Source organism: Hippopotamus amphibius, chromosome X (genome assembly GCF_030028045.1).
Source record: "Hippopotamus amphibius kiboko isolate mHipAmp2 chromosome X, mHipAmp2.hap2, whole genome shotgun sequence".
Lineage (NCBI taxonomy): Eukaryota > Metazoa > Chordata > Mammalia > Artiodactyla > Hippopotamidae > Hippopotamus > Hippopotamus amphibius.
The window spans coordinates 126,891,081-126,903,108 of NC_080203.1; positions in this window are offsets into that span (position 1 = coordinate 126,891,081).

Genomic DNA, 12,028 nt, shown 5'->3' on the forward strand with positions numbered 1-12,028 from the left:
ATTCCTCAGCCACAAAGATGTAGATACTGGCTGCTGGAAGGCTTCTAGTGCACAATGATGTGGGCGGGGCTAGATGAATTAATCTACATAAAGTGCGGAGAGCAGTGCAAAGCACATGGAAAGAGTTAAATGTGTCATTTACTATTACTATCAGTATTATTACTATCACTATGCACGGAGGCATCAGCCAATGTCACCCATGTTTATGTCAATGCCCTGCCACCAGGACACCGCTCCCAGCAAAGCAGCTATTCCGTAACATTTGATGATCATCATGATGATTCAGACCCAACCAAAAAGGCTCAGAAAGAGATATCAGGGATTATTTGCATTTGCACGCTATGTTTCTATGAGATGAAATGCAAACCAATGACAACTCTAAACACAAATTCCTCTTCCAAGAACCGCTGAGTCTTTACCTGCATAAAATCCACTGCCTATCCCTTGGCTGCCATTATTAGGCATGACCTAAGAATCTTAAAACAGGCTGCAGCTGAGTTTATAGAACCTGAATGCTATAGAAATGACCCAGAACTGATGCCCACCAGACATGGCTTAAAAGTTTCCCAAAGGAGATAAGCAAACCCTAATAACTTCCTCTTCTCAAGCTGCTGCATTTATGAAATTCTTCGTGGACTCAAAGAGGGAGCCTCAGACACCAAATCAGTTGGAAGCAGCAACCACTTATTGAGTCCACAGAAACCAGATGACATAGAATCTATGTATGGAGCTTTTATTGTGTGGAAGCTAACTGCAGTGGAATAGGTGATGGGGTGGGAGAAGTGACTAAGATGTAAAAGACAGATCTGCCTCACAGAACCTGGAGACTCGTTAGGGAGAAGTGGCTTAGCCACATTAAATACCAATTATTATAGACCTGTGCTTACTTTTGAATCACATATAATGACAAGGACAAAGTCTTAAGATTTGTTACAAAGCATGGCACATGGAATTGTCATATGATTGGAATTAGGCTGAAGTGGGATGTGAATCAGATTGCACGGGAACTGAGCCTTTCAAAAGGATGTTGTGAAGAGACACTTAGTTGATTACTCACCATCCATTCTCTCCTTCTTCCCCAATATAAACAGCCTAATTTGCTCCCAGGAGACAAACTTGCCCAGGTAAGAATGTAGTTCCCAGCCAGCCTCCCTTCAAGTTAGGGGTGCCCGATGAGTTGCAGATCCTTTGTCTTTTCGTCCTCTTTGACTTCCTCCCTATCTGATGTCTGGAGCTTACAGCTCATCTTGGCCCCTATAGGGGCCTTGACAATGGAAGCCATGTGCTAAGGATGCAATGGCAAACATGCAAAGGAGCTCAGCTCTCTGATGGTCTATGGAGCCACCAAATGGAATCTTGAGTACCTGCTTCTGGAATCATTTTATACAAGATGCACATTTTCTATACTTTAACATCTTTAAAATTGGGATGAGACTTACAATTGATGGTGTTTTAAGTTGTTCTCTACCAAGCAACAGCTGTTTGCTTTGAAGATGTGTGGACAATATACTCATTGCTATTTATATGGGCTTCGCTTCAACTGAATTATGTCTAGTGCTGATATCACTCATGTTAAGCTTAAATCCCACTTAAAATGTCTTCCAAAAGGTTATACTATGATTCAATATTGAAATGGAAAGTTACTGGTACATAGAAAGGCATGGGAACAGAGCAGCAAATCATGAAATTGATATTAGAAAAGAAAATATTAATTATTGAAGAAGTGAACACATTTTCACATTTTCTAGCAAAATGACAAATGCTTTCAGTAAAGGAAAATACCCACACAAGTAGACAAAGCTGTTAGAGTGTGCTACTAAGAAACGCAGAAAACTATTGCCTATCCCAGGCCAACCAAGTAAAATTCAAGCTTCAAAATGTGCAGAGTGGGTGTTAGGAATTTGGAAGAAAATCCCAGAGACAAAAAGTGGGGATTCCTAAGAAATGCCACATCACCAACACTATTGATGTCACAAGACAATGCTGTATGAACCAGCGCGAGGATCAGTGATTTTGGAGTCAAAAAGACATTCCTAAGTGGCTATGAATGTTAGGTTCAGAAATGCCCTAACCAATTTATTTCATGTATATATTTCTCTTCATGTATGTTCTAGAGTAATACATGGTCAAAACTCTAAGCCTAGGAGAGACAAGGAAACAGAAAAGACAACTCAGAGACCACTTCTGTAAGATGAAAAGGGCCTGATAAAAGTAATAAGGAAGGAAGGCAACTACTGAAACCTTTACATTTAAAGTGGTATTTGCTAGAGGTAACTGTCTCAGTGAAACTATAAGCTAAATAGCCTTTAGCAAGAGTTGGGGATTAAGAAAAGAAATTTTTCTTTCACCAGGGTTAAAAGTAAGAGCATTTTAGGGGATTGTGGGCATGATCAGTTTTGAAGGACCTGAAATTGACATTTCAGCTGCTATTCGCAGCTAGCAGCTTTTTCTTTCATTACACTTTTATAACTCAATCATAAAAGGGGGCAAAGGTAGAACTGTAAGTTTCTGGTGTAAAGTGGTTACATCTTGAAAACCAAGTTTGCTGCATACCAAGGAGCATTATGTGGCAATTAGAGAGAGAGAAAAAAAAAACCGATTAGAAGTACACAGAGCAACATGGATGGATCTTAAAATTCCAGGGCTCAGAAGAAACACACACAAGGATACATAATACTCAATAAAATTTATGCACATCGAAATGAATGTATATAAAACAATGATACTCATTTGCAAAAACAAATGCATACAAATCGATCTACACTAAAGTCAGTAGAATAATTACCTGGGTATGTAAATAGGAGGAGCACAAGGGATAAGGAAATGAACAAGTTGATCATTCAGCCAGTGATGATAATGGGTCAGAAACTGAAAAATACTGAACTCAATCTGATGCCCCCCCATGAAAAAAGCTTCAGCATAAATTGGAAGTTTACATAAGCTTCCATAAATAAGACATTTTAAAGCCCTGTTATTCTAAAATTCAGGAGAGAAAATGGGTACTATTCACATACTGAGCAACTATTTTATACTTAAGAAAAAAGATAAATGATTAGTGAACACCAATGAACTTAATAAGCACCTTTTAGAATTACTAAAAAATGTACCACTATTCAAAGGTGATACTAATAAGCAAGTTTCCTCCCAAAACACTAACTGAAATATTATACTGAGTGATTTTTGCTAAATGTGGTTTTCATTTCAGGGAACGATTCCTTTATTAAAAATGGAAAAACAGCAAACAATGTAATTGAATTTATTTTTAAATCTTTAATATTTGACCACTAAAATATTCTTCTGTTTCATTAACATGTGTTTACCTAAATTTCATTTCTTTCGCTAACTTATTTTAGCATGTTAAATTCTGCAGTAACCTCCTAGAGGTAAATTTTGGCAATATGATCTGCATTTCCTATTTCCCTGCATCACTCTATTCTAATTTCAACTTGAGAACCCCCCTCAGAGCTCTGCTGTCTTCAATAAATGGAAAGATTCATATACCCCTCATTTACACAAAACTCAGTCTCTAAAGTAGGGGTGTGGGGCACACAAAGAGAAATAGTTAAGCAAATGGGAAAAGCACATCCCTGTTGGCTGGAAAAAAAGGAAAACTGCATCAACACAACAAATACCCATCTGCTTTACTATCTACCAGGGTTTCTCAACCTTGACCCTATTGATGTTGCAGGTCAGAGGGCTGTCCTGCACACTGATGGATGTTTATCAGCATCCTTGGCCTCTACCCACTGGATGCCAGAAGCAACCACCCCTACCACCCCTCCTCCCCCATGCAAAGAGGGCAAAATCACTGGTTGAGAAGCAGTGCTCTACAGGAATGAAAGCGACATACTGAAATCTACTGGAGAGCAAGGATTGTGACTTACTGGTTTTGCCAGTGTTCAGGAAAGGTTCACTGATGACAAGTGGCTTGAGCATCCACTGTGTGCCTTGTACCATGGGGAGTACTTTTTTAGGTTATCTCATTACAAAGCTGTTTAATAAGAATAACAACAGAAACAGCAACAACTAGCTATCAATAACCTATTGCTGCCTCTTGGCCTTTCTTCTAGTAAGGGTCTTCTAATCTTTTGTCTTGGAGAAAAACTCTTCCCCATCAGTCACAAAGAGGGTGAGTGAGGCTTGCCCATCAAGGTGCCCCACTCACTTCTAAACAAGAAGTGGATAATCTCTCTCTGTCTGAAGCAAAAGAGAGAAAAAGGTCATTCATCCTTTGAAGAATCCTTGAAAAGCCCGCCTCTCTTACTGCTTCTGGGACCTAGTAAGCTGCCCTTTTGTTTTTCCTTTCTGATACTTATCTTCTTTGAATTCTTGGAGTGCCTTCATCTTTTTCACATAATGTCCTATTTTGGCTAAATTAGTCAGCTTGGGTTTTTGTGGTTTGCCATCCAAGGACCACAAATGGTCAACAACCATTTACTGTGCTCAAGTATGGACCAGACACTGTGCTCAAGCTGTGTCACATGTTTCCTAAGTCACACTCGGTAGCTAGTAATCCAGTGCCCAGCATGTCATAGGCTCTCTTCTTGTTATAGGAAACAGAAGCGAGGTTGTGGGGCGCACATTCTCCATTCAGGAGGCCAGAGCATCATCTAGAAAACTTTTTCAAAAAGCAAGTGCTTAGGTCTCACCCCCAGAAATTTTGATTCAATTGGCCATCACAGTTTTTTTCAACAAAGTGCTATCGAAAATGTACTATGTACAAGGCAGTGTCCTTAATTTGAAATCAGGAGCAGAAAAATAAAAGGAATTATATTTTCAGTTAAAAGAAAACTCAAAATTAGATGTGATATTATGATTGTTTTTTAAAAGCTCTGAGGGGACACCAATATGTAGCCAGGGTTGAGTCCCACTATTCTAGAGTACAGATTGGTCAACTAGGACCTGGGGATGCCAAATTTGCTCTGCTCCCTGCATTTACAAACACAGTTTTATTGGAATGCAGCCACAGCCATTCATTTGTTTGTAGCTACTTTGGTCCTACAGCAAAACTATAATAGCTGTGACAGAGACTGTATGGTCGACAAAGCCAAAAATATATACTTTGTGGCCCTTCACAGAAAAAGTCTGACATGAGAATTTTCTTGTTTCATCCTTATAACAGCCCCACGAGTGACAATAATAATAACTAATGCATATTGAGTGATTATGTGCCAGGAGTTATGTACACTGCCTTAAGTACATTATTTCATTCACTGCCTTCAACAATTACCCTAATAGGGAGATACTATTGAAATGCTCATTCTAGAGGTAGGGAAACTGAGGCGAGATGAAGTAACTTCCCCATATCTACAAAGCTCATAGTTGGTAGAACTAGTACTGGAATTCACGTCATTTGCCTCTGGAGCTCAAGCTCTGTGGTAAATTGCATGCTGCTTTGTATAATACAATTGAAGTATTGATACCATATTTGGTCACTTTCAAGCTATGGTAGTGCAAAAAATTTATAACAAGAAAACTCAATTAAATAGATTTGGGAGATCAGAAGCAGGAGCTCTCCCTTCCTGGCAAGAGCTCAGTCAATGAGAGACTGTCAGAACTCAGCCAATGGAAAGCCATGGTCTCCTTGTTTACTCTAGCCTCCCAACTTCCTTTCCCCTCTTTAAAAGAGTTCTCTTCTCCACTTTTGCAGGAGACGTGCACAGGGCTCACCATGGTTGCAAAACTGCAATTCTTTGCTGATCCTGAATAAACTCATTTTTGCTGGAGAAAAAAACAGGCTGTCTATTGGTTTCAGGTCAACAGCAGACAAAACACAGGCACCCAAAGATGTCCATGTCCTAATTTCCAAGCTTGTAAATATGTTACTTCATATGGCAGAAGGAACTCCACAGATGAAATTAAGGATTTTGAGACTGAAAAATAATCCTAGATTATCCAAGTGGGTCCAATGAAATCACAAGATCCTGATAAGTAAAAGAAGAAGCAGGAGAGACAGAGTTAGAGAAGGAGATGTGATGAGGGAAGCAGAGGTCAGAGTGATTTTGGGCCCAAAGGCAAGGAATGCGGACTGCCTCTAGGAGGATCTGGGAAAGGCAAGGAAATGGATTCTCCCCTGGAGCCTGCAGAAGGAACCAGCCCTGCTAACACTTCGATTTTAGCTCAGAGAAATCCACTTTGGATTTCTAACCTCCAGCACAGCAAAATGATAAATGTGAGTAGTTTCAAGTCAATAAGTGTGTGGGAATTTGTTATAGCAGCCATAGGATACTCATACACAGGCCATATTTTACTTACTTGGGCCACACGTTCATAGACACACAGAGGCAGCAACAGAGAGAGTGATTATAATTCAAGCTAATGGCTGAAGCTTCAGGGAACAAAATAATGCAGTTAGGTGGGGTTTCAGTTGAGAAATCGCCTCTGGACTAAGTAATTACCTGGAAACTCAAGAGGAAGAACTCTGAGACTGATTGCTGCCCATACTGACTGCACTGGGTTCAGCATATCTTCCCTAAAGGCAGATACTAACCAGCTCTGCAGGGGAGAGAGATCTAGAGAGACCTAGAGAGCTGTATTACCCCAAGGGCAAGAGAGGATTTTTTTTTTAAAATAAGAGCAGGCTTTCCTGTAATCTGAGTTGTTTTTTCCCTCTAGTATGCAAAAATCAGTTTTTAGATTTCCATATGTTAATGACACCACCCTCTATTCTGTTAAAAGATATCACTGTGACTTCAGAGATTATTAAAAATTTGACCTATGGGAATGATTATATAAGTACTCCTTCAAATACCAGTCATAAATTTCCCTGAAAAGCTGTGTGTGTCTGCATACATTAGCATAATCTAGGGTTTCTCAGCCTTGGTGCTATTGATATTTAGGGCCAGATAATTCTTTGTTGTGGGGGCTGCGATGTGTATTGTACAATTTTTAGCAGCCTCTCTGTCCCCTACCCACTAGATGTCAGTGTCACCTCTACCTCAATCATGACAAAATGTCTCCTGACATTGCCAAATGTCCCCTGAGGAGCAAAACTGCCCCTGGTTGAGAACTACTAGCATAATCAAAGACAAACTTTACTTTTATACTTCCATCACGCTATTATGAATTTCTACTCTCCTCATCCCCACCCAGAAGGTCACCCCACCCTGCCCATCAAAAATAAATAAATGAAAGAACCAGTGGCATAGGGGAAATGATGTTGAGAGAATGGATTCTGGGCAAGCATATAAAACTGCCCCATTGTCTCTACAGTGTTCCTCAGATTGTTATCTCAGCTTTTTTCCCCCCTCAGATTTTTGTTTCCAGTTCCTAAAAAAACTGAAATTTAAGTAAATATAATTTAAGTACTCATTTGCCTTTAGTCACTGATATATTAATTCCAAAAGCGTAAGATAATGACAACGTGCAAATAAACAAAGGCTCCTGGGCACAGGTTTTAAGTCTCCGTTACACTCCTGATTTCACACTAATGAGGGAGACAGGACTTTGCAGCAATTTGACTAGAGATTAATAGTGCCTTTGTGCCAATCAAAACCTGTTCAAAATTCAAGGATGGCTCCAATGTCACTCTCTAGGGAAACTTTTACTGATGCCTTCCTCCATCGCTCTTTCTATGGGCTCCTCCTTGTTCTTCTATAACATTTATTTTCCTCTGTCTTCTATTAGATTTAGTTGTTCACATGCCCATATACTTCACCTTGGGAACACCTTGTGTCTAGCGGGGATACATCCATTTAAAACCGTGGTTCTCAATGGTAGCTGCACATCAATACCATTTGGAGAGCTGTTAAAAATACCAACACAGAAAGAGTAACTCTCACTGATTGCTGGTGGGAATGCAAAATAGTACAGCACTTCAGAAAACAAGATGTTGGTATCTTACAAAACTAATGATATTCTCACCATATGATCCAGTTCCTGGGTATTTACCCAGAGGAGTTGAAGACTTAGTCCATACAAAAACCTACATGGGATGTTTATAGCAGCTTTATTCATAATTGCTAAAACTTGGAAGCAACCAAGATGTCTCACAGGTGAGTGGATACAACAGTGGTACATCCAGACAATGGAATACTACTCAGCACTAAAATAAGTTAGCCATCAAGCCATGAAAAGACATGGAAGAATATTAAATGCATGTTACTAAGTGAGAGAAGTTGATCTGAAAAAGCTACACACTGTATGATTCCAACTACGTGACATCCTGGAAAAGGCAAAAACTATGCAGGCAGTAAACAGATGAGAGCTTTCCAGAGGTTGGGGGGAAGAGGGAGAGATAAAACAGCAGAGCACAGAGGATTTTTAGGGCAGTGAAACTGCTCTCTATGATGCTATAGTGGTAGATACATGTCATTATACATTTGTCCAAACCTGTAGAATGGTCAACACCAAGAGTGAACGGGAATGTTGTCATGTAAACCATGTACCACGGGCTATTACGAGGTGTCAATGCAGGTTCACCAACAGTAACCAAGGTACCACTGTAGTGGGGGATGCTGATATCAGGGGAGGCTATGCATTAGGGTAGGGGGTAGGGGGTATATGGGAAATCTCTGTATCTTCCTCTTAATCTTGCTGTGAAGCTTAAACTGGTCTTTAAAAATGAAGTTTCAATAAATAAAAAGCAAACAAAACAAAACCAATGCTGAGGTCCTACATCTAAAGATGATGATTTAATTGCTTTGGGGTGGGACCAGAGCATTAGTATTTCTAAAAACTCCCCAAGAGATGCAAATTACCTCGGTTGAGAACCACTGGGCATACTGTAGTAGTCAGGCCAAATCCAGCAGCCGCCTACCTCTGTGAATAAAGTTTTACTGGAACACGGAGATATTCACTTGTTTACATATTCTCTGTAGCTGTTTCCATGATACAACAGCAGCGTTGAATAGTTGCATCAGGGACTGTCCGGCTGGCAAAGTCAAAATTATTTTCTGTCTCATTCTTTATAGAAACAGTTTTCAAACCTGATTTAAACTGTTGATGCTAACAGAGGAATAGCTTTTTTTAAAAAAATTATATTGACCCCCCGACAGATTATTGGCTGGTTGTAAGAAGAAACACATAGAGTACAACAGAAGGACCAAGCTTCCATCACCCGCACCCAATGGTAAAACAAAGAGAAATAATGTTAACCCAAACGTAATATAAGAAGTAACACCAACATCACACTTGAGGGAAACTTTCCCAAAAGGTTGATTTGATTTGGACTTTACTCAGCCCTTTGATTGTAACTTCCAATAACAAATTATAGGTGATTAAAGAAAAATTTTAAACTACAACAAAGCAATTAGACAAATCCAGAAGTTGAGATATTCCACAGGACCTGACTCCTTCAACAAGTCATTGGCATTAAAGAAAAGGCAGGCAGCTAGCCTAAAATAAAAGAGATTCTAGAAATGTGGGCCATTTATGAATCCTGGTTTTGGACAGTTATCTTGGGGACGACTGGGATAGTTTGAATATGGAGTGGGTATTACATGGTTTGAAGGCACTGTCAATTCACATAGGTGTGAGAATGCTGTTGAGTATGTATAATAAAATATATTTCTCAAAATTGCAGGCTGAAGTACTTACTGTATATAATCATGATTTCTGCAATTTGCTTTAAAAGACTTCCTCCAAATACAATGCAAATATGGCAAAACTATAATGATTGCTAAATCTACGTGACTGGTTGATGAGACGGGCATATAGATGTCGTTATACTATTCTCTATGCCCTTTTATATGTTTCAAAATGTTCATAATGAATAGTCTGAAAAAGTTCACACTTGGCCACACCAACAAGACAAACAGTGTTAGGCTGAGGGCAGAAGCTGGTGAATGCTTCCTGAACTCACAAGAGAAACACAGCCCCAGAGGGGCCAGGTTATGAGCCAGTGGAAGGGAACATGTATCAAGACAGGAACAAGAGGAAGCTTGAAGCTCCCAGAAGGTCAAGGCCAAGGCATGGCCAGGGGAGAGCAGAAAGGATCCATTCAGCAGGACAGCCATGCGGTCGTCGTGCTGGTGGCGAATTCCAAGCAACCTGTGTTACTCACAGATTCTGAGGTGCTGGGGGAGACAGTGACTAACAAGACCTGCAGGACTCTCAGGGAGATTCCATCCTTAGGAGCAGGAGAGGGGAGAGCAGGTGAAGAACAAGCAAACCTATAAATGAGAATGGCTTCTGTGCTGAAAGCCATCAGGAAACCAAAGGAGGGCAACAGGATAGAGCTGATGGAGTAGGAAGAGGGGCTGACTTCAGATGGAGTGGCCAGACATTCTGGCATTTTCCAGAAGCCCTGAACAACGAGGTCTGAGGGAAGAAGCATTCAGAGAAGAGGAGACAGAAATTCAATGACTCCAAGGCAGGAATAAACTTGATGTGACACAAAATAAAGAGGCCCATGTGCCACAAGCAGAAGGGGGTGTGAAGAGTGGTCCCAGAGGAGACATGAAAGGTAGGCAGGGGACAGAGGAGGACAGACATATAGGCAGAGCTGACGACTTGAGAGTGGATTCTCGGGGCGGTGGGAAGACCCTGGTGCCTTATAAGCAGGGGCAGGCCCGTGATCTGAGTTGTGTTTTTGAAAGTCCTTTCTGGTTGGTCCATAAAAAATGAACTGAAAGGCGGAAGAGTTGAAGCACGAATAGCCATAAAGAAGCAGCTCAAGTCCTCCAGGGGAATGATAATGGTGGCCCTTGGTTACGAGTGCTATTGATTAAATCAAAGCGGCCGATTCCAGAATCTTGGTGATGGATAGGACATGGGAAGAGAGGCGAGGGGGAGAGGAAGCAAGGATGACTCCCTGAGGCTTGGTCTGAGTGTCTGCCGTGGTGCAATGTAGGGAGATGGGGAAATCCTCTGGATCTTATAAGCAGAGTCTTTTGTTTCTGGAACAGGTGAAGCTTATTCCTACCTCAGGGTCTTTGGATTTCTATCCCGTCTTTGTGGAACATTTCTTCCCTCAGTTCTTACTAGTCAGGTCTCATCAGAGACACCATTTTCACAGAGAATTCAGTCCTGCCCACTCTATCGACGTTCTTGGGATGGGGCAGGATAGGAGAGTGTGGAGAAACACCCGGCTTTGTCAGACAGAGCCAGGCTTATGAAGGACTTGAAAGACGGCACTGGGCCCTTGTAGCCAAAGGTGGTGTCCCATTGGCAAAACGCTGGTTGTACTCAGCCCAGCCAGCCTCCTCCTCCTCTTCTTCTTCCTGTTCCTGTTCCTCTTGTTCCTCCTCTTGGCCACCTTGGAAGTCTGATCTCTCATTTCCCCAGCAGAGGCCAGGGAGCCAGGGGCTTTGCCTGCACTCATGCAAGCTGGCTGCTAACAGAATGCACAGGGTCTCCAGCCTGCATCGGCCCAGGGAAGACACAGCCTCACCCTCCACGACCCTGCCTGCCTGAAGCATGACTTGACCTTCCAGTACAAACTGGGCATCTATGGTCACCTCCCCACTTACTGTTAGGCAACTTGAGGACAACAGCTCTGACTGATTCACGTTTGTCTCAGACAGCATCTAGTACAATACTCTGTAAATAAAGAAACAACCACCACTTTGCACTACTTTGCAAATAGACTAATTTGTGGAATGGGAGAATCTGAACATTGGGGCCACCAGCCCTCAGATTTATTATAGTATCACATAAGTCATTACAGTATCTAAGAAATATCCATGTGATAATATATCTAGAGGCCAACTGACCGTCTGTATAAAACCAGTATTTTCTAATGATCCCTCTGTCCCAATTTAACTAACATATTCAACTTATGTTAGATATTTACTTCTCTTTTCTTGTTTCTACATTTATCTCTGGCACATTTGGTCCTTCCAAAGACGGTTAGAGTGCTGCGGAATAAGAATAGCAAGGAAAATCTGCAACAGGATGAAGAGCAGAAATGGGGAGCAACAGAAGCCAAAAACCCTTAGAAGCAACTGTCCTCAGACTGTCCTCACTCAACCTGCCACGAGCCATGGAAATAAGCAGCGTCCACATAAACAATTTCATTTGCATAGAAGCAGAATTATATTCTCCACTGAGGGAGAAAGAGATGGAGATTAACTCGCTTTTCAAGTCT